Source organism: Oncorhynchus nerka, linkage group LG22, assembly GCF_034236695.1.
Source record: "Oncorhynchus nerka isolate Pitt River linkage group LG22, Oner_Uvic_2.0, whole genome shotgun sequence".
NCBI lineage: Eukaryota > Metazoa > Chordata > Actinopteri > Salmoniformes > Salmonidae > Oncorhynchus > Oncorhynchus nerka.
The window spans coordinates 17,989,690-18,011,969 of record NC_088417.1 but is presented as its reverse complement, the minus strand read 5'-3'; the positions used below and the strand labels follow the sequence as shown (position 1 = coordinate 18,011,969).

The 22,280-nt window shown below is 42.6% G+C and overlaps 1 pseudogene; it reads right to left on the bottom strand.

Moving 5' to 3' along the window:
* Window positions 1-7,728: 7,728 nt before the first annotated feature.
* LOC115104937 (armadillo repeat-containing protein 1-like) lies at window positions 7,729-21,050 on the bottom strand (annotated as a pseudogene).
* Between the last annotated feature and the right edge of the window lie 1,230 nt (window positions 21,051-22,280).

The following is a 22,280-nucleotide window of genomic DNA, read 5'->3' as shown; positions in this document are numbered from 1 at the left end:
GCTGACATGGTCGCCAGGTGTACGGTGTTTCTTAATGACTCCAGTGGTGGCCCAGGCACAATGCACACTGTTGCAAGGTGTACGGTGTTTCCTAATGACTCCAGTGGTGGCCCAGGCAAAATGCACGCTGACATGGTTGCCAGCTGTACGGTGTTTCCTAATGACTCCAGTGGTGGCCCAGGCACAATGCAGGCTGACATGGTCGCCAGGTGTACGGTGTTTCCTAATGACTCCAGTGGTGGCCCAGGCACAATGCACGCTGTTGCAAGGTGTACGGTGTTTCCTAATGACCCCAGTGGTGGCCCAGGCACAATGCACGCTGACATGGTCACCAGCTGTACGGTGTTTCCTAATGACTCCAGTGGTGGCCCAGGCACAATGCACGCTGACATGGTCACCAGCTGTACGGTGTTTCCTAACAATACAGAGTGAAACCCTCTGTATTGTTGTTGTTGTTGGTGGCAGCATCATGTTATGGGTATGCTTGTCACAAACAGTGACTGGGAAGTTTGTCAGGATCAAAATAAATATGAAAGGAGCAAAGCCCAAGTAAAACGTTTAAAGAAGACCTGCCTCGCACTTCTGAAAACCCAAGCCTGGGATAACATTAAAAAAATTCAGCAGGACAATTACACACATTTTAATGCCAATGACACACCAGAATACATTTCCAAGATTGAGTGTTCCGGAGTGGTCCAGTCTCAGTCCGACTTTAATGTGCTTGAAAATCCAAGGTTTGACTATTGCTGTCCATCAATGATTTCCAGCCAAATGTATTGAGTTGGAGCGATTTTGACAAAAATAATGGATAAATGTTTCCCTAATAGTTGTGCAAAGTTGGTAGAATCGAATTCAAAATTATTCACAGCTGTAATGGCTGCCAAAAGGTGCTTCCACCAGGTATTAACTCTGGTGTGTGAAGACAAAAACAGATGTATGATTGCCTATGTGTAAAATGTGATTTCACTTGTGGAGTAGGTTGTGTAGATCTGTAGGAAAAATATAAAATTGAATCGTTTTTTAAGGAAGCAAAATGTAAAGACTGTGCAAGGGTTGTGTAGACTTTCACTAGGGACTGTATGTGAAAATATATACTGTATATTTGCCAAATCTTCCAGGTAGCAGTGGCTCGGGCTGGTAAAAATGACATCTATACGTCATGTTCACACACCAGTTGGAGGAGAGGACACACCAGATGGATCCATTGCTCATCGCGACGTCCACTAGCTGTTGGAGAGGAGAAGGCGGACGGAGGCCGCAGCCAACATGCCTGGAGTTGTGTAACAGGCTTTAGTGTCACATGGGAAATGTGCACGTTTTCTTTGCTGTTCCATATCAGCTATACACTGGGTGAACAAAATATTAGGAACACCTGCTCTTTCCATGGCATAGACTGACTAGGTGAATCCAGGTTAAAGCTATGATCCCTTATTGAGGTCACCTGTTAAATCCACTTCAATTAGGTTAAAGAAGGATTTTTAAGCCTTGGTACAATTGAGACATGAATGGACAAGACAAAATATTTAAGTGCCTTTAAACGGTGTATGCTAGCAGGTGCCAGGCGCATCGATTTGAGTGTCAAGAACTGCAACGCTGACAGCTTTTTCCAGGCTCAAAAGTTTCCTGTGTGTATCAAGAATGGTCCACCACCCAAAGGACATCCAGCCAACTTGACACAACCGTGGGGAGCATTGGAGTCAACATGGGCCAGTATCCCTTTCGACACCTTGTAAAGCCAATGTCCCGACGAATTGAGTCTGTTTTGAGGGAAAAAGGGGGTGCAACTCAATATTAGGAATGTTTTGTACACTGCAGATAAATATATTACGTCATTGATATGCTCAATGATATGGATCAATTCACAATCTGAAGTTCAACGGTAAGAAAAAAAAAGTTACAAATAAAGAGTTTATGGAAGATTGGCATTGTTCATGTCACACATGTAGAGCACTGTAAGTAAAGTGCTTGAAACTACAGTTTGTATTGCATCTTAGGATAAAGAGAGGCCTCAGTACAACTGGTCAGCAATGAAGACTCTTATCACAAACTCAGTTGTCAACCAATCTCCCCTATAAAACATAGCAAACCCTTATCTCCTCAATCCTCTCCATATTCCCACCCTTTTACAAAGATCAATACATGAGAGAGAAAGAGGAAAGTGGATGTAATAATGTTCCTACTGGGATCCAACAAGGGTAGTCCCACTACCTGCCCTCACTTCTCCTGTGTTAAAACAGTGCCTATTTCATTCCCCAACATTCGGGCTCTGCCATCACTTCACATTACAGGTCAACGTTATGGTGCTTAATTATGTGCCGGCTGCTCGGGGCTCCTAATAACCTGTCATTGGGGGGAATTTGAATGTTACACCATATTGTTGAGCCCTAATGGCGGACGGCAGATCCACTGATGAGCCTTTTTAGGACAATTACAGCAAATATTCAAATCACAGGTGGGGTGTGAAGTGACCCACTACAAACACACACACAGTAGAACACATCCACACAGGAATATACACTACATGGCCAAATATATGTGTACACCTGTTCGTTGAACATCTCATTCCAAAATCATGGGCATTAATATGGAGTTGCCCCTTTGTTACTAAAACAGCCTCCACTCTTCTGGGAAGGCTTTCCACTAGATGTTGGAACATTGCTGTGAGAACTTGCTTCCATTCAGCCATAAGAGCATTAGTGAGATCGGGCACTGATGTTGGGCGATTAGGCCTGGCTCACAGTCGGCATTCTAATTCATCCCAAAGGTGTTCGATGGGATTGAGGTCAGGGTTCTGTGCAGGCCAGTTTTTCCACACCGATATAGACAAACCATTTCTGTATGGACAAGGAAAGGGCCGTCCCCAAACTGTTGCCACAAAGTTGGAATCACAGAATGGTCTAGAAGGTCATTGTATGCTGTATTGTTAAGATTTCTCTTCACTGGAACAAAGGGACCAAGGGGCCAAGGGGCCCGAACCACAAAAAACAGCTCCAGACTATTATTCCTCCTACACCAAAATTTACAGTTGACACTAAGCATTCGGACAGGTAGTGTTCTCCTGGCATGTGCCAAACCCAGATTTGTCCGTCAGACTGCCAGATGGTGAAGAGTGATTAATTACTCCAGAGAATGAGTTTCCACTGCTCCAGAGTCCAATGGCGGCGAGCTTTACCCCACTCCATGGAAACCCATTTCATGAAGCTCCCTACGAACAGTTACTGTGCTCACGTTGCTTCGAGAGGCAGTTTAGAACTTGGTAGTGTGTGTTGCAATCGAGGACAGACCATTTTTACGTGCTACACGCTTCAGCGGTCCCATTCTATGAGCATGTGTGGCCTACCACTTTGCAGATGAGCCATTGTTGCTCCTAGTTGTTTCCACTTCACAATAACAGCACTTACAGTTGACTGGGGCAGCTCTAGAAGGACAGACATTTGATAAACTGACTTGTTGGAAAGATGGCTTCCTATGACGGTGCCGTGTTGAAAGTCACTGAGCTCTTCAGTACGGGGCAATGTTTGTCTATGGAGATTGCATGGCAGTGTGCTCAATTTTATACACCTGTCAGCAACAGGTGTGGCTGAAATAGCCAAATCCACTAATTTGAAAGGGGTGTGCACATACTTTTGGCCATGTAATGTACATACACAATGCATCTTGACCACATATTCCAGCACTCTTGACACTGATAAAATGGACACCCTCTCTACCCCTCCTGCTGAAAGAGTTTTAACTGCAGCCTGATCGCTTTTAATATCCTCCCAATCCAGATATCCACCATTTCATCAGGCTAGGAAGATATGCATATCATGAATTATTTTGACACTGGGACCTTTCAATTTTCGCTGGCAATATTTCACCCCACCAATCAGTGCCTGGAGTGGTTGTCGCCGGGCGGACGTGGCGGTGTCAGAGGACGAGCCTCCCCTACTGGCTCCAAATCATCTGAAGGCCATAATGAACTACAGCCACAATTATGAGCTGCAGCCTCTCTCTCTCTCTCTCTGTGTGTGTGTGTGTGTGTGTGTGTGTATCTCATCAAGACCATGCCACAGGGAGGGGAGGAGGACTACTTACATACAGACAGTAGATACATACACAATCAAAATAATAATACACACAGATGGAGGGTATTTTAAATCACAGCATTCTAAATCACATAAAGTCATATAGTGATTCTCTTGATCTTTTTAGTCAGCTAGAAAAAGGGACATCTCTTTAGTCTTTATGTACTTCAGTGTTGCGCAGCCTGGCTGAACTTAAAGTGGGATGGCTCCATTTATCCTGGAGTAACTGTAAAGATCAGCGTTGAGTGTTTAGCATGGCAATGACATAAACGGCCTCTTAGTGATCTGCTCCTCCTGTCTTTCCACTATTTAGTCTCCGTAGAGTCTCAACGCTACATGAGCAAATTGGATCTCCAACCCAGTCAGCCAGTGACCTTCCCTCATCATCAAGCCTGTTGACCCCCCTCCCCCCCCTCTCTAAAGAGAGACATTACATCTCATTACACAACAACACGCCACTCGCTCAGCGCTCAAGATAAAGAAAAATGTCTCAATTAAATCTCCACCGGAGCCCTCCGCCCAAGAGTTATGGCGCCCGGTAACGCTGATTGCTACACTCACACGTCCTCAAAAGTTATTTGACATAAATTACAGGAGTCACATCATTTCCGCCGCACGGCCCTGGGGGATTTATGGCTGATCCCATTGACTGGAGGCTGAACCTGGAATCAAATCGTCAAAGCAGCCCGGCGGCTCTGCAGATACACCTTTCTCCCCTATCTCCTCACGATCAGGCCCTCATCCCCGAGCGCATAGATTAACAATGCAAATAGCGCTGCTGCTAGTGAAATGGATGACACATTCATACACAAATATGCAAGTGGGCTGATATCGCAGACGAACAAGGAGTGTTTAGGAGAAGGGCACTGGTGCTGCTTGATCAGACAAGATGTGGGTGGAAGTGGGGAGAAGATAGCTTATCTGAAATATCCAAGAAATGAAAACCTCTTTGTGGAATTAACATTCTCAAAATAAGATAAGCAGGAAGGCTCTCTGCTGTTCCAGAATCCACACACACACACACACACACACACACACACACACACTTCTAGATCTGGAGAGAGGTGTTGCTGACTCTGTTAATTCTCAATGGCAAGTAGTTGCTTCCATGGAGTAGCTGGCATCCTTGAGAATGTGTGGGTGTATCAGTAGGAGTTCATGAGGAAATGTTGAAGAATTAATAAAAAGACTAAGAGACACAAGAGAGAAACCCTTAGTCCGGAAGAAAATCTCATATTTGGTGTTCCTCGAATACTGCAGAGCCTACAACCAGAGGACAGGTATTTATAGACAATCATTATGAAACCATTACAGTGCCTTCAGAAAATATTCACACCTTTTGACTTTTTCCACATTTTGTTGTGTTACAGACTGAATTCAAAATGTATTCAATTCAGATTGTGTCAATGGCCTACAGACAATACCAATACCATGGTGAAGTTATTAATTACACTTTACACTAATTACACGTTACACTTTGATGTATCAATACACCTAGTCACTACAAAGATACAGGCGTCCTTCCTAACTCACTTGCCGGAGAGGATGGAAACAACTCAGGGATTTCACCAGGAGGCCAAAGGTGAATTTAAAACATTTACAGTGTTTCAAGGCTGTGATAGAAAACTGGAGGATGAATTAACAACGTAGTTACTCCACAATACTAATCTAAATGACAGAGTGAAAATAAGGAAGCCTGTGCAGAATAAAAATATTCCACAATTGTGTTTGCAATAAGGGACTAAAGTAGAACTAAAAAAAATGTGGTATTGAAATTAACTTTCCGTCCTGAATAGAAAGTGTTATGTTTGGGGCAAATCCAACACAACACATCAGTGACTATCACTCTTCATATTTCCAAGCATGGTGGTGGCTGCATTATGTTATGGATATGCTTGTCATCGGCAAGGAATAAGGAGGTTTTTAAGGATAAAAATCAACTGAATAGAGCTAAGCACATACACAATCATAGGGGAAAACCTGGTTTCCAACAGACAATGCACCTTTCAGCAGGACAATAACCTGCAATCCAGGGCTAAATCTGCACTGGTTGCTTACCAAGACAGGACATTGAATGTTCCTGACTAACATTTATGGCAGGACCTGAAAATGGCTGTCTAGCATTGATCAACAACCAACTTGAAAGAGCTTGTATAATTTGTTTAAAGAATAATGTGCAAATACTTTATAATACAGGTTTGCAGAGCTTTTAGACTTACAGCTATAAATCACTGACAAATGTGATTCTAACATGTATTGACTCAATTATATATCCCTGTATTTAATTTTAAATACATTTCCTAAAATTTCAACAAAGAAATAAAATCACTTTGTCATTATGGGGTATTTTGTAGATGAGGAATGTATTTTATTTTATACATTTTAAATTCAGGCAGCAAAATGTGGAATAAGTCAAGGGGTATGAATACTTTCTGAAGGCACTAAGTCAAGGTTCAATGCTTCAGCTACCCTGTTCAATTACTGCTTAACTCAATTTATCTTTTACTTTTGGGGGGAAACAAAACGTCTCAATAGGGCCGGACTTCAGTGAGCTGCTTTAGAACTCTATATTGCTTAAACGGTTGCTAAGCAGGGTTGGGGTCAATTGCAATTATCTTCCAATGCGGAAAATTCCATTGAGGAACATTTGACATTGCCATTTGGTTTACTTTAAGAATTGACTGGAATTGACCCGAACCCTTTGGCTAACTTTTAAAGCCAACTGAAACTGAACATTTTTAGAGATCTATTGCATCATTGTAGAAAACCAGTTGCCAGTATGTTTCTCCTTATCCTCAGAGTTGACATGTGATTGAACAATGAATGGCAAGTTTTGAGCTGGTTTTCATTCTCGTTGGTCACAATTTGTCATTTCCACACATTTCCCAGCTAACTGACTCCCTCTAGCGGAGAGCACATAATATTTCCCCAGAGGGCCTGAAAGTCTTCTGTGGTCTGATGCACTTGCCCTCCACATGCGTATGGTCTCGATTACCCTGCTTGGTAAAGTGAGGCTGGTTGTAGCGTTTTAAGAATAGGTCAGTCCCACTGTGCCTCAGAACATTCATAGGTAGGGCGATGATAGATGGGTTCATAATAACAGGAAGTTCATGGTCAAAAGGACACTAAGAGACGAATAATAACAGAAAAAAAATGTCTATATTGTAGTAATATACTCTCAGTCCTTCCTTTACTGATCCTGCAATGTTCAGCGCTCTGCTTCAGTTCATATAGTTGGGTGAAATTAAGGCGAGACCAGTCAATGTTGATCTGTATGAAAACCAACAGGGGGGGGGGGGGGCAGGCAGGGGGAGAGGTGGACCAGGCCAGGCAGGGGATTGACCTGGGGGAGTTCACTTCTGCACCCGCAAGGAAAACAGATTTAATCATATCTTGTTCTTTCCCGCTCTACGAGTACAGCTGCTGCCCTCAGCATTTTGATCTGGCAACACAAGCAGGTTTATAGCTGCTGTACTATGGCCATGGTAGATGACTGCGTGCTTAGGACAAAGTCTTGCTCTTCCTATGGGGATTGTCAGGTTTCAGAAATCCTATGACAATGGGATTCAACTCAATGCACACACGCAACATGCCGCAACATGTGGCCGTTTTCTGGATAACTCAAGTCGTCCCCACACACAACTAACACAGACGCAAAACATTTACATTTTAAAGTTATTTTTAATATTCTTTGCCTTAATCGTAAATTGGGAATCAACCGTTTTCAGATCTGAAATACATTAGACAGCAGATACACACTGTACATGAGAAGTGTCTGCTATTCTGAGGACTTGCTACATGATTCTGTCAGCCATCCTGATGGAGTCACTATTAAACGATAGGGTCTATTTCATGTGTTTATTTCCTTATTTAACTCTGCATTGTTGGTTAAGGGGTAAGCATTTCACGGTAAAGTCTACACCTGTTGTATTCGGCACAAATTAACATTGGATTTGACATAAGAGATTTAAACCGAGACAAAAAAAACTTTTCCAAGTATTTGATATACAGTACTAGTACAACTTATAATAAAATGTACTTTACATGTTGCAACTTAAGTAATGACTGATGCTGTTCATGTTGAACAAAAAAAGGAAGACAAAGGATTAAATAGAAGTGATGACTTCCTCCTACGACTTGTTGTTCGTAAGCACTGCTTCTGAGGGATGCAGATAGAGAATAAACTCACTGTAGTGGATATACGATATTAGATCAATTCTGAGGTTATTGTAGGCCTTTCTTGCAGTAAAACAACCAAATCGCCCCCCAGTGGCCTTATGGGTGGAATGTTATTAATATTTTTCATAATTAATAAACATTATTTCATTATATTTCAGTCTTCTGTGACGTATATAAAAGTGTAATATTTGGATGCAAACTCAAAATGTAATACATTTCAACTATATCAGGTGTCTCCTTTTTTAAGCTCATAACCATGTGTGTGAGGTGTAGACTTTTCAAAGTAGATCTGTTTCAGACTACCAAGAAACACTGTGACCCTGATTTAGCCCACTGCAGTAAATCAATCCATCCTACTAGCTGTGTGAGCTGTGAGTTTGGCCTCCAGAAGAATAACTATTGTCTGGTCAGCACTTCCTTTACACAACGAGACCATCATTCACCTGGAAAAGGATTACAGGTGTGAAAGGGTTCCTCAAAAGGAATAAAAAGTCAATCCAAAAGAGGAATCTATGCACAAACCTAATATCGAACTTCAATGTTTCAGTCAAAACCTCTTCAAAAAGGGCAATATTTACATTTTAAATGTGTTGCATCTTTCAACAACAAAGTAAAATGGAGACAAAGAATAACTGTTGAAAAAAACAAACATGATTTCTTCCTGAAATAAAGGACTGAGATTAACATTATGATTAATATTGCTAGGAAACCAGGCACCATTTACCAGAGGGTGGTGCAGTCTGCCCAACACATGAATGGGGGAACACTGCCTGCCCTCCAGGACAACTACAGCACCCGATGTCACAGGAAGGCCAAGAAGATCATCAAGGACAACAACCACCCGAGCCACTGCCTGTTCACCCTGCTATCATCCAGAAGGTGAGGTCTGTACAGGTGCATCAAAGCTGGGACCGAGAGACTGAAAAACAGCTTCTATCTCAAGGCCATCAGACTGTTATATAGCCATCACTAGCCGGCTACCACCCGGTTACTCAACCCTGCACCTTAGAGGCTGCTGCCCTATATACATTGACTAACTGGTCACTTTAATAATGGAACACTAGTCACTTTAATAAATGTTTAAATACTGTTTAACTAATTTCATATATACTGTATTCTACTCTTACTGTGTTTTGGTCAATGCCAGTCCAACATTGCTTGTCAGAATATTTACATATTTCTTAATTCCATTCTTTTACTTTTAGATGTGTGTATTGTGGTGAATTGTTAGATACTACTGCCCTGTTAGATACTACTGCCCTGTTAGATATTACTGCACTGTTAGATATTACTGCCCTGTTAGATACTACTGCACTGTTGGAGCTAGAAACACAAGCATTTCACTACACCCGCAATAACATCTGCTCAACATGTGTTAATGTGACCAAAATTTGATTTGAAATGTACATATCCAGACCAGTGATGCTGCTTACACCTCTCTAGTGTCCTTCTGACAGCAGCAATGGTGTGTCTGTATGTGCAAGTCATTTTAAGGACACTGCTGGCTAAAGGGGGTAAAAAACAAACATATGTAGTGGCTGGGCCACTATAGTGAACATGTTGATGGGCTTCAGGGTGAGGGACACACATTTAGCAGGTGGCTATCAAGCCCTGAGGTCTCCATCACACCGATTTAGGACCGGTTGTCTACTCTAAATCAGACCTTTCAGACTACAGATGACCATATATGATAATCTGACATGAAAACACTGATGAAGGGGAAAAGGCTAAAGAAGTAAATTTGATGCGAGTCAACGCATCACAACTTCAACATAAGCAATGATCCGTCTGAACACTCACCTCCACTGTACAACCAAGAGACTCCCAAGTCCTAGGAGGATTTAACGAGAAGTAATGTGTACTAAAGTAAGCATCATTTCCCTTTTCTTTCTGCATCCGTCCTCCATGGAGCAGCTAATGTCCTGTCATCAGCCGTCCTTCACCGGGGTCTCTTTGTCTCGCTAATAATATGACATCTCTCTGTGAGAGACATGAGCTGTTAGGGGAAATAGCTCCCAACGCAGAGAAGCCAGTATGCATTATTCACAAGGCTTCAGAGGTTTCGAGTGAAGTTAAACTGGACAAATAAATAGCAGTACATGAGAGTGAAGAGTCCAAAAGGCACCTAACGAAGGATAGAGACGTAAACATGATGAAAACAAGGCAGCGAGCAAGATTGGCACAAACAAAAGCCCCCCACCGCAGGGGAACGAAAAGTGAATTAGGGATTATCAAATTGGCAAACAGAAAAAGGGTGAAAAAAAATTATCAAAACAAAGATGAGGAAAAGAAGCAACAGATAAGCACAAAAACACTCCAATTTCCACAAGCGCAGCATCATTCAATGCAATCGCTCAAACTCAGAAGACGATGCAGCACAATGCATTCCCACAATGCAATTTGGTTTCAAAGAGATGATGGACCCATCGGGCGTCAGAGAAAACTACTTCCCTAAAGGAAAAGAGATGTAAGCTGATTCTGAAGTCCTCTGTCTATGGCTTATGAGACGCATAACGAATAGAGATTGACTTGAGTGTATTTAGTGTGCAGCGAGTTCAGCCTGTGGTACAGTAGCTAGCATTTTCTTAGCTAATTTTGTTTTATAAACAAGTAAAGGTTATTGCAGGTTGCACTTGGCAGTCCAGCGCTCCTTGTACACTGAGCAGAGTGGTACTCTGTGTGGCTGCTGAGAGGGACTAGAGAGCAGTGTAGAAGGGCTGGATGAAATAGGCGGGGCTAAGGTGACCGTCGGGTGGTGGTTAGTGGGCTTGGGATTGTGACTGACATAGGAAGTGGTCACCAGTAGAAGGAGCGGGACAGGAAGTTGGCAGCTGTGCTGAGCCAGCCCACGCCATCTGTGATGGAGCCAACACGCGTCACGGCCTTGTCCTGCTCCTGAGACGGGCTTTCCTCCTCAGGGAGGTAGTCTGGGATGTCCTCGTTGTACTCCACCACCGCCTCCTCTGCACCCTCCTGGAATGGAAGCATCAGCTGGGGGGGGGAAGAAAGACAACAGGGAATAGTTCAGAATCCCTACCTAGTGGCAAACTGGTTTGATATAAAAAAAATATATAGTAAAGACAACAAAACCAAGATCAGGCAACCGCAAACTATTCTCGACCTCTAGTGCCAAGTATGAAACATAAGTGAACCAGCTCTTCCCCCTGCTGGACAGCAGGGGAACAGCAGCAGGTCAGTGAGGAGCTGTGGCTCCTGTTGAGAAAGCTCCCCCCAGCCTACCATCACAGTGACCAGGGGGAGGAGAGCAGTGGTCTAGTCTAATTTAACTACTTCAGTTCCTTGTGTTACTAATGTTTTTATCCTATCATCCTCAAGTATTTTTTATTGTATTCTGCATGTTTGGGAAAGGTCCCTAAATAAGCATTTCACTGTTATGCTTCGTAAACAACAGGTGTAGACTGTGACATAACATTTGATGGGTGTAGGGGGTTCATGGGGTTAGATTTCCTATAGATACAGGGTGTCGTGACACACTGCTTCGAGGGCTTGCTGGGATTGGTCATGTGACTAGGCGGTGAGTAACGCCCAAAGGACAGAGAGATATCACAAGCGAACAGTCACTCCAAATAACTACCATCCCCAGCACAGAGATACAGAAGCATCTCCAACAATATGGGTTGGTAAAGAGCTCTACCATGCCTACTCCCACTGGGTGTGGACCTTCGAGAATATAACCCACCACAAAGACTGTCAGGTAAACAGGGCAACCGGTCACAGTTGAGATTTTTGAATCACGTTTGAAAATTCACCTTTTTCAGCCTGGTCTTTAATAAATTATTTTACAGTTATATAGCTTGGCCTTTAAGACAATGGTTTCACTATTATTTTAGAAAAGTTTTTTTGTTTGATGTTCTTTTATTAATATATTTTATTACCTTCAGGTTTTTTAAATCTCGTTCATTTTACTATAAAATGTTGCGATTTCAAATGCACTTGAAATAAAGTAGAGTTTGATTTGAGTACTCTCCCTCCCCCTCCTTCCACTCACCTCTCCTCCATCCTCTCCCTCCCCCTCCTTCTACTCACCTCTCCTCCATCCTCTCCCTTCACCACCTGTGCAGCCTTCATCACCTTGGTGGAGTTGATCGCCGTGCCCAGTGCCTGAGGAACACAAAGATGGGCGGTCTTTGTGTAATACATTTGTAACCAAAACAACTGACGTTTTAAACTCTTCTTCTCTGGCCAGAGTGCCGTGTTTAATGGATGGAGCGCGCCTGTGTGGTCGTACTCACCTCAGCCTTGATGTCAGAGCGGATCCTGACCACACATCTCTTCACAGCCATCTGGAAGGTGAAGCTGATCACCCCCGGATCTTCAACAGGGCCTCCTCACACAGACTTCTACGAGTCTGAGAGACGGCAGGGGGTGGGGGGGAATAAACAAAATGAGAGGACGAGAAAAGACCATATTGACGTGAAAGCAGCGCCGGATACAAATGTAACCATCTACGTTCTATTCATATGAAGGGGTTTCATGTTACATTACATTTACAGCAGCAACATAACAATCAACATGACATTTCAAAAGAGCTCATTGTCATTGTCCTGTGTGTGTGGCGATATGAGTGGTGTGTCACAGTCTGTCTGGTGTAATGTGATCAGGGACAGGTGCAGCTCTCCTGTGGTGTGGTATTCAGGTCTGATCTCCAACACCCTGCTGTTCAATGGCTGACATTTACAACACTGACCTACACTCCCTGACAACCTGCGTTAACACTATGTGGTCACCGTGACAACAGAGCAACAATATGCCTGTCTCAGGGGTTCTAGTGGTGGTGACTTCTCGAAATGTGTTAAATAAAGCAATAAAGAACACAGGTTTGATTCCTCACCCGTTTTGATTCCTGTGAGACACATTAAGGCCAGAAGTCATGAAGCAAAAAAACAGTTTGGAATCCAGCCTGGATTTTTGGTTTGGCAAACTGATCTCCTCAGGTGTCATTGTGTTTGTACAAGGTTGAGACACCACCATCCACTCACCGAGTCATCCAGGCCGTCGATGTGCAGCACCACAGTCTTGGCCTTCTTGTTGGTGGAGCCCAGGAAGAAGTGGGCCTTGCGTCTGCAGGAGGCAGCCTCAGCCTGCTCTGCCTCATTACCAGCTGCCTGCAGAATCTCATAGATTTCAGACGCCAGCAGCTTGGTCTCCCCTGGGGAACTGCCCCTGAGAGATTGGAGAAAGAACAAGAGGTTAAGTATAAAACAATTCATTTTCAAATCATTATGTGGACAGTTCTCTCAGGAAACAAAGGCATACTTGCTGTTAGAGATTTTTTTTATTTTAAATTTTTACATTCATTTTAAAAACCTTAACTTCTTCGTCATGTCAAGTACTCTCCTCAAATCCAGACAAGGGCAAGATGGTAGCAATGAATCCAAGTCAAAAAGGAAGTGGACATACACAGTAAAAAAGTATCCAGGTCTACTCTGCCTCTTTGTACCACACGACGACGGCGGTCTCCGTTACAGTTGAGTGTCCTGTCCTCGGTGGTCTGGGCCTGTCCATGTCTCTCTCAGAGCCGACTGGGCTGAGTGGTTGATATTTCCAAAGGTCGTCGCTCTGCCAGACAAACTGCACGCCGCTAAGAGAGCAGTCCAGCTGCATGAGGGGGGTCCCCATACCCCTACAGAGAGCCACTGTGACAGGCTTGTCACTACCTAACCTTTCTACTGTATAAATAGACAGCCCTGTTGAAGGAGAAATTACCACACTACAATCGTAAAAACAACCAAACATTCACAAAGGTCTCTGTCAGTCTCTAAAAATGTCTAATAATTAGGCTATACTATGAAAGTATTAAAAGTCTTCTTATTTCAACAGAGAACATCAGAGAACATGGATCATAATTGAAAGAGCGAGATTGGTCAGTAAATATGATTTCTAAAGCATACGTTAGCTTGGCTAATAGAAGTACAATGCCTCCTAGGGGACAGCATGGCTCGGCTCTAATCAGCTAGATTCAGCCGCGGGATGATTATTCTTGAACGAATGGTCGGGGGGCGGAACATAATTACAAATCATTTGTAGACTGCAAATTGACCGCGAGAAGCCCGAACAGATAATATTTGACTAAAACATAATAATAGCAAACCTTACTTACGATCATATATCGCATGCACATGCAATGTATTCAATTAAAGCTACACTCGTTGTGAATCTAGCCAACATGTCAGATTTGTAAAATGCTTTTCGGCGAAAGCATGAGAAGCTATTATCTGATAGCATGCACCCCCCGAAATACCTGAACGAGACCTAAACAAAAGAATTAGCGGTAGCCGGCGCTACACAAAACGCAGAAATAAAATATAAAACATTCATTACCTTTGACGAGCTTAGTTGTTGGCACTCCTATATGTCCCATAAACATCACAATTGGGTCTTTTTCCCGATTAAATCAGTCATTGTATACCCAAAATGTCCATTTATGAAGGCCGTCTGATCCAGGAAAATTCACCTTTACAAGACGCAACGTCACTTTTTAAAATTAAAAAAGTTGCCTATAAACTTTTGCAAATCACTTCAAATTACTTTTGTAAACCAACTTTAGGTATTAATAAACATTAATAATCGATAAAATTGATCACGGGGCGATCTGTATTCGATAGCAGCAAGTCTTGAAATCATCGTCCATTTTTTCACTTTCATAACTTCCTCGGTGTACCCCAAGACAGGAAGTGCCTATACGTCATCCCACCAAGGATAAACATGCAATGAAATGCCAGTACTGGCGACATCGTGTGGAAGCTGTAGGCATTGTAAACGGGACTGCATCTATTTTCCATCGCCATAGACAATACATAGACTGGCGGATGAATATATTTTTTGTGTTTTTGGTGAACAGTTTTCCTTGGGATTTTTACTCCTAAACACGTTCTGTTATAGCCACAGACATGATTTAACCAGTTTTAGAGACTTCAGAGTGTTTTCTATACACACATACTTATCATATGCATATACTATATTCCTGGCATGAGTAGCAGGACGTTGAAATGTTGCGCGATTTTTTACAAAAAGCTGCGAAGATTCGCATCATCCCTAACAGGTTTTAAGATGTTTCTACAACTTCATTGGAGTCCACCTGCAGTAAATTCAATTGATTGGACATGATTTGGAAAAGCACACACCTGTCTATTTAAGGTCCCACAGTTGGCAGTGTATGTCAGAGCAAAAACCAAGTCATGAGGTCGAAGGAATTGTCCTTAGAGCTCCTAGACAGCTCCTAGACAGATCTGGGGAAGGGTACCAAAAAATGTCTGCAGCATTGAAGATCTCCCAAGAACACAGTGTCCTCGATCATTCTTAAATGGGAGAAGTTTAGAACCACCAAGATCTTCCAAGAGCCGGCCGCCCGGCCAAACTGAGCAATTGGGGGAGAAGGACCTTCGTCAGGGAGGTGACCAAGAACCTGATGGTCATTCTGACAGAACTCTAGAACTCCTCTGTGGAGATGGGAGATCCTTCCAGAAGGACAACCATCTCTGCAGCACTCCACCAATCAGGTCTTTACAGTAGAGTGGCCAGACGGAAGCCACTACTCAGTAAAAGGCACATGACGGCAAACTCCAAGTGGGCTAAAAGGCACCGAAAGGAAACAAGATTCTCTGGTCTGATGAAACCAAGATTTAACCTTTTGGCCTGAATGCCAAGCATCACGTCAGGAGGAAACCTGGCACCTTCCCTATGGTGAAGTGTGGTAGCAACATCATGCTGTGGGGATGTTTTTCAGCGGCAGGGACTGTGAGACTAGTCAGGAGAGAGGGAAATATGAACGGAGTAAAGTACAGAGAGATCATTGATGAAAACCTGCTCCAAAGTGCTCAGGACCTCAGACTGGGGCGAAGGTTCACCTTCCAACAGGACAATGACCCTAAGCACACAGCCAAGACAATGCAGGAGTGGCTTCGGGACAAGTCTCTGAATGTCCTTGAGTGGCCCAGCCAGAGACCGGACTTGAACCCAATCGAACATCTCTGGAGAGACCTGAAAATAGTTGTGCAGCAATGCTCCCCGAATTGGAGAAACTCCCCAAATACAGGTGTGCCAAGCTTGTAGCGTCATACCCAAGAAGACTTGAGGCTGTAATCGCTGCCAAATGTGCTTCAACAAAGTACAGAGTAAAGGGTCTGATGTTTTTTTAAATAAATTAGCAACAATTTCTAAAAACCTGTTTTTGCTTTGTTATTATTGGGTAGTGTGTGTAGTAGATTGATGAGGGGAAAAATAATGTAATCAATTTTAGAATAAGGCTGTAACGTAACAAAATGTGGAAAAAGTCTGAATACTTTCCGAATGGACTAGACAACGTTGCACAAGCTACACGGTATCACTTGCACAAGCTACACGGTATCACTTGCACAAGCTACACGGTATCACTTGCACAAGCTACACGGTATCACTTGCACAAGCTACACGGTATCACTTGCACAAGCTACACGGTATCACTTGAACAAGCTACACGGTATCACTACCACAAGCTACACGGTATCACTTGCACAAGCTACACGGCATCACTACCACAAGCTACACGGTATCACTTGCACAAGCTACACGGTATCACTTGCACAAGCTACACGGTATCACTACCAATTTTCATTGAAAGACTCTAAACAGTTTTAAAATCAAATTAATCCCCACACAGAGTGTAACAGCAGAGCCTTGGGACTGGACTGGTGTTAACACCAACATAGTGAAATTTCGCTAGCCTGTCCCTCCCTTAAGTCTTGTGTTCACACTCTCTCCAGCCATGAACGACCTCTACCCAAGGTCAGGGTGTGTAGAATGGGAGCAGGGGGAGCCGGTGTGACCACAGGGTCCTTCTTGACAGGGCCTGTCACTAGCTGAAGTGACTGGCTGGTTAGCTCCAGGCCCAAAGGTCAGTCTCACAGAGAGTTGGGCCCTAGGAGAAGATGATACAGCCTGGTATGGACCTGCCAACCGCTGGCATATCTCCATCTTAGTGCCAGTGATAAGCAGCAGTCGTAACGCCAAACACCCTCCAGATACTCTCACCCAACAACCCGATCTGGAGCATCACACACATCTAAAGACTAGAAAGCCGTCTCTGGATGACCACTATGTGTCGGCCATTTTGGTTTAGCAAGGTACCCAAAGGTGGCTCATTTATACCCTCACCTCCCTCCTATAACTCTTCCCCAGGTTGTTGCTGTAAAGCAGAATATGTTCTCAGTCAACTGATAAAAATAAGGGTCAATAAATTAAAACAGGAGGGCTTCCTAAATAATAAAGGGTATATAGTAAGGGTAAATTAAATTGTTTTATGCCTGGCTAAATGGCATTCAATTGACATGAACATGACAGACGCAGTTACGAAAGTGTAGATCTTGGCTGCACAACCCGATATAACAGTCCTTGAGAGAAATACCTGGCAACCCTAACATTGTTCAGCATTTAACAAAAACCAGTGAGGACACTGACTAGATTAATTGTGATATTTAAAAAAAACAAGTGACAGGTTGCATTAAATCCCTCAATGTGTGGAAACAGCAAATTAATTGTTTACAGACCCACTTTAATTCAGAATTAATCAAATTCATCCTTACATGTCAACCTTAGACAACCTTCCTGTCCAGAACATTTGCAAACATGCACATATTGCCTGCTGAAAGCAAGAGAAATACTAGGATGAGGTTTAAGTGAAAAGTGCACAGTATGCTTCCATGTGTGTGTGTCTGTCTGCTCATTCTGATGCAGTGCAGTGGCGGTGATGGGGAGGGGACTTACTTCTGCATGACATTCTGCAGACTCAGCATCATGCCCAGCTCTCCCTTCATCTTCTCTCTGTTGGTCCGACATTCTGCCAGGTAGCGCACTGCCTGGAAGGACAAGGGAAACCATTACCTCAAACTGACCTATCACCATCTTTGGTTTTATGTCCGTCAGGGAACACAGTGTTTCCCCTAGGATTTTTTTCAGTAGTGGCGGCAAGGGTTGAGGCTGCTGCTGCTGTGGAAGGGGAGGTTGCATTGGTAGTAGCAGCAAGGGTTGGGGGGGTAGAAAATAGGGGAAACACTGGAGTGTGTGTTAAAAATCAGACAAGCAAAGACGCATACACACAAACACGCACCACACACGGCTAAGCAGCCAACCAGCCACTTACACAGTACTTGCTCTCGCTGAAAGTATGTGTGTGTTGCATAACCAATGCAAGCACGCAACAAGTACAGTGTCCAGGTCACCACTAAATAAGAACTATTATATAAACCACTCAGATGTGTGTGTGGATTCTTGGAGATGTGCCTGAGAACACACCATCACTCTAACCTGTCCTGACACAACCACCTCACTTTTAGAACCCCTCGAGAGGACAGCTACATAACTTGTGTAAATAAACTCCTCAGACTGACACTTGTTATCATGAGCAGTAGGAGAATGTGTGCACACTGCTGGTACACTCAAGACTAGCCTAGACCTTTCTTCCCTGTTCCAACTCCTTTTGATCAATGGATCAGGTCACATTTCTGCATAAACAGTGGTGTAAAATACTTAAGTAGTACTTTCCAGTATTTTTACTTAAGTCGTGTTTTGGGGTATCTGTACTTTACTATTTATATTGACATTTTTTACATCTTTTACTCCACTACATTCCTAAAGAAAATAATGTACTTTCTACTCCATACATTTTCCCTGACACCCAAAAGTAGTCGATACATGTTGAATGCTTAGCAGGCCATGAAATTTGTTTAATTTACACACTTAAAGAGAAAATCCCTGGTCATCCAGACTGCATCTGATCTGGCGGACTGACTAAACACAAATTGCTTTGTTTTTAAATTATGTCTGAGTGTTCGAGTGTGCCCCTGGCTATCCGTAAATAAATAAATAAAAAATGTGCCGTCTGGTTTGCTTAATATAAGAATTTGAAATGATTTACACTTTTACCTTTGATACTTTTACCTTTGATACTTTTACCTTTGATACTTTTACCTTTGATACTTTTACCTTTGATACTTTTACCTTTGATACTTTTACCTTTGATACTTAATTTTTTTTTTACTCAAGTATTATTTTACTGGGCGACTTTCACTTTTACTTGAGTCATTTTCTATTAAGGTATCTTTACTTTTACTTGAGTCATTTTCTATTAAGGTATCTTTACTTTTACTTGAGTCATTTTCTATTAAGGTATCTTTACTTTTACTTGAGTCATTTTCTATTAAGGTATCTTTACTTTTACTTGAGTCATTTTCTATTAAGGTATCTTTACTTTTACTCAATTATGACAACTGGGTCATTTTTCAACCACTGTGCATTACAGGGCCTGGAGCAAGGAAAACTCTTGACCTTGCATAACCAACAAAATGACCAAATGGTGGTGGATGAGCCTTACCAATAATGCTGAGTAGACGACCTGAGGGTTGGGGTGGTCCAGAAAGAGGATGAGCCCCGGTAAGCAGCCATTGTCCTGTACTATGGCTCGTCTGTTGAGAGGGTCAGCTGCGAGATCTCGTAGCTGGTTCACCACAGTCAGCGCATCCAACTCCCTACTCATGGTGCCTCCTCTCCCAGTGCCGTGCACATCAAACCAGCCTCTTTACACTGTGTGTATAATAGGATCAAGTTAGATTTAGCTGTACAGTACCGAACATATTCATTTCAATGACATCTGTTTCAGTGACATCAGTCTCTAATGCCTTTATTTGTGGGACACTCGCTGCATGACCAAACCAACCAATTGAAAAGACACTGCCAATAACAAATGATGTATCAATTTGTTCAAATACTGCAATCAGTATGAGCATCATATTGTGATTTGTGAAAAACAAATCAATTTGACAGGTCACATGAAAAGCAACACCATTATTATTTTTGTCTGTAAGCCTACTAACAGAACTATGTTAAAGCAGGTTTTAAAAAAGTGCTAGTTATTTATTCGGACACTTGGCTGAAACATAAAAACGTGGCAGTCCATTACATGTAGTGACATATTATGACACATGTTTAAACAGTGTAATGATATGGTACTGTTAACGTTACATTAGCAGGCTGTTCTGAAATGGGCCAGTACATAGTGCAGGTTAGCAAATAAGGCTCATTATGGAGGCCACAGTTACAACAAAATGCCCAACGGACCAAAACAATGCAAATATGGAGCTTTTTATTTTACTGAGAATTACCCTAGTTTTATTCTGAACAACCAGTCGCAAGCAAGATCAATATCCAAAACCGCTAGCTATCAATCCGGTTAGCGGGCTAGCTAACCAATGTAGCTAGCTAGTTTGTCATTGCCTTTTTTTCACACTCGTTTGCATGCAAATTGAATTAATGGGTGATGGTGAATGGCCATGTTTCTAATCAGAACTGTAAGAATTCATAATTTTAGCTGGTTCCTTCACCTTGCTGTAGCATTGATTGTTGTCCACGCATAACCTCTGAAAACACGCCCAGGACAACCAGAAACACATTACTCTCTGGGCTACAGTAGCTAACGTTAGTCAGTATTAGCATATTATTACCTTTTCTCCAAGTGATCTCCCGTTATTTTGACTTTACAATGACAGCAATTAGGCTAAAACAAGAAAGCTGTTTCGGTCATACAATTTCCGTCAAATAGCTAACGTTAGCTAGCTATCGCATACATTTTACGATTCATCACGGCCTCAGTGTGAAGACAGCTGATTGGACAGTTCCGTTGCGACTGTAAAGACGAAGAGCCAATCAGAGCGTTTTTTTCTGTCAGGCAGTAGGGTCAAAGATGTTAATAACTAACCCAAGATAGACCAAATCCTTTCGTTTCCAAGTTTAGCAAGTGAATCATAGTGGTCAGAACAAGGAAAGAGATGGGCAGAGCCAAGCACGAGCCAGCGAAAGCCTATTGACGCGTTCTAAGCATGTGTTGCAACCTGTTCTCAGAGCATTTCGTGTTATTCTATACGTACATTTCTTGAAATGTTATGTTTCCTATGGTACAGTAGGTATTAATTTATGGCTGTCCATCACCTATTTCGGGTGATATGTTATGATTTACAATTTGTATTAAATCAAATCAAATCGTTTTTGTCATATGCTGCGAATACAACAGGTGTAGACCTTGCTTACTTACCAACAATGTAGTTTTAAGAAAAATACCTAAAGGAAAAATAAGAAATAAGGTAACAAATCATTAAAGAGCATCAGTAAATTAACAATAGCGAGGCTATATACAGGGGCTACCGGGGTTAGTCGAAGTAATATATACATGTACAGTAGGTAAAGTTATTAAAGTGACTTATGCATAGATAATAACAGAGTAGCAACGGTGTGCATGTGATTAGATGTAGAGTAGTCTTATGGCTTGGGGGTAGAAGCTGTTTTGAAGCCTCTAGACTTGGCGCTCCAGTACAGCTTGCCGTGCGGTAGCAGAGAGAACAGTCTATGACTAGGGTGGCTGGAGTCTTTGATAATTTTTAGTGCCTTCCTCTGACACCGCCTGGTATAGAGGTCCTGGATGGCAGGAAGTTTGGCCGCAGTGATGAACTGGGCCATACGCACTACCCTCTGTAGTACATTGTGGTCGGAGGCCGAGCAGTTGCCATACCAGGCAGTGATGCAACCAGTCAGGATGCTCTCAATGGTGCAGCTGTAGAACCTTTTTAGGATCTGAGGACCCATGCCAAATATTTTCAGTCTCCTGAGGGGGAATAGGTTTTGTTGTGTCCTCTTCACGACTGTGTTACGAATTTGCAAAAAGTACAATATGTTACGATTTTTTTGCTAGGTGGCTAACATTAGCTAACTCACTAGCGTTAGCTAGTCTAAGGGTTAGGGTTAAATTTAGGAGTTGGGTTAAAGGGTAGGATCAGGTGAAGGGTTAGCAAAAAGGGTTACGGTTAGGGTGAGGGTTAGCTAACATGCTAAGTAGTTGCAAAGTATACTGAACAAAAATATAAACTCAACATGTAAAGTGTTGGCCCCAGTTTTCATAAGATGAAATAAAAGAGCCCAGAAATGTTCCATATGCACAAAAATATTATTTACCTGAAACTGTGTGCACAAATTTGCTTACATCCCTGTTAG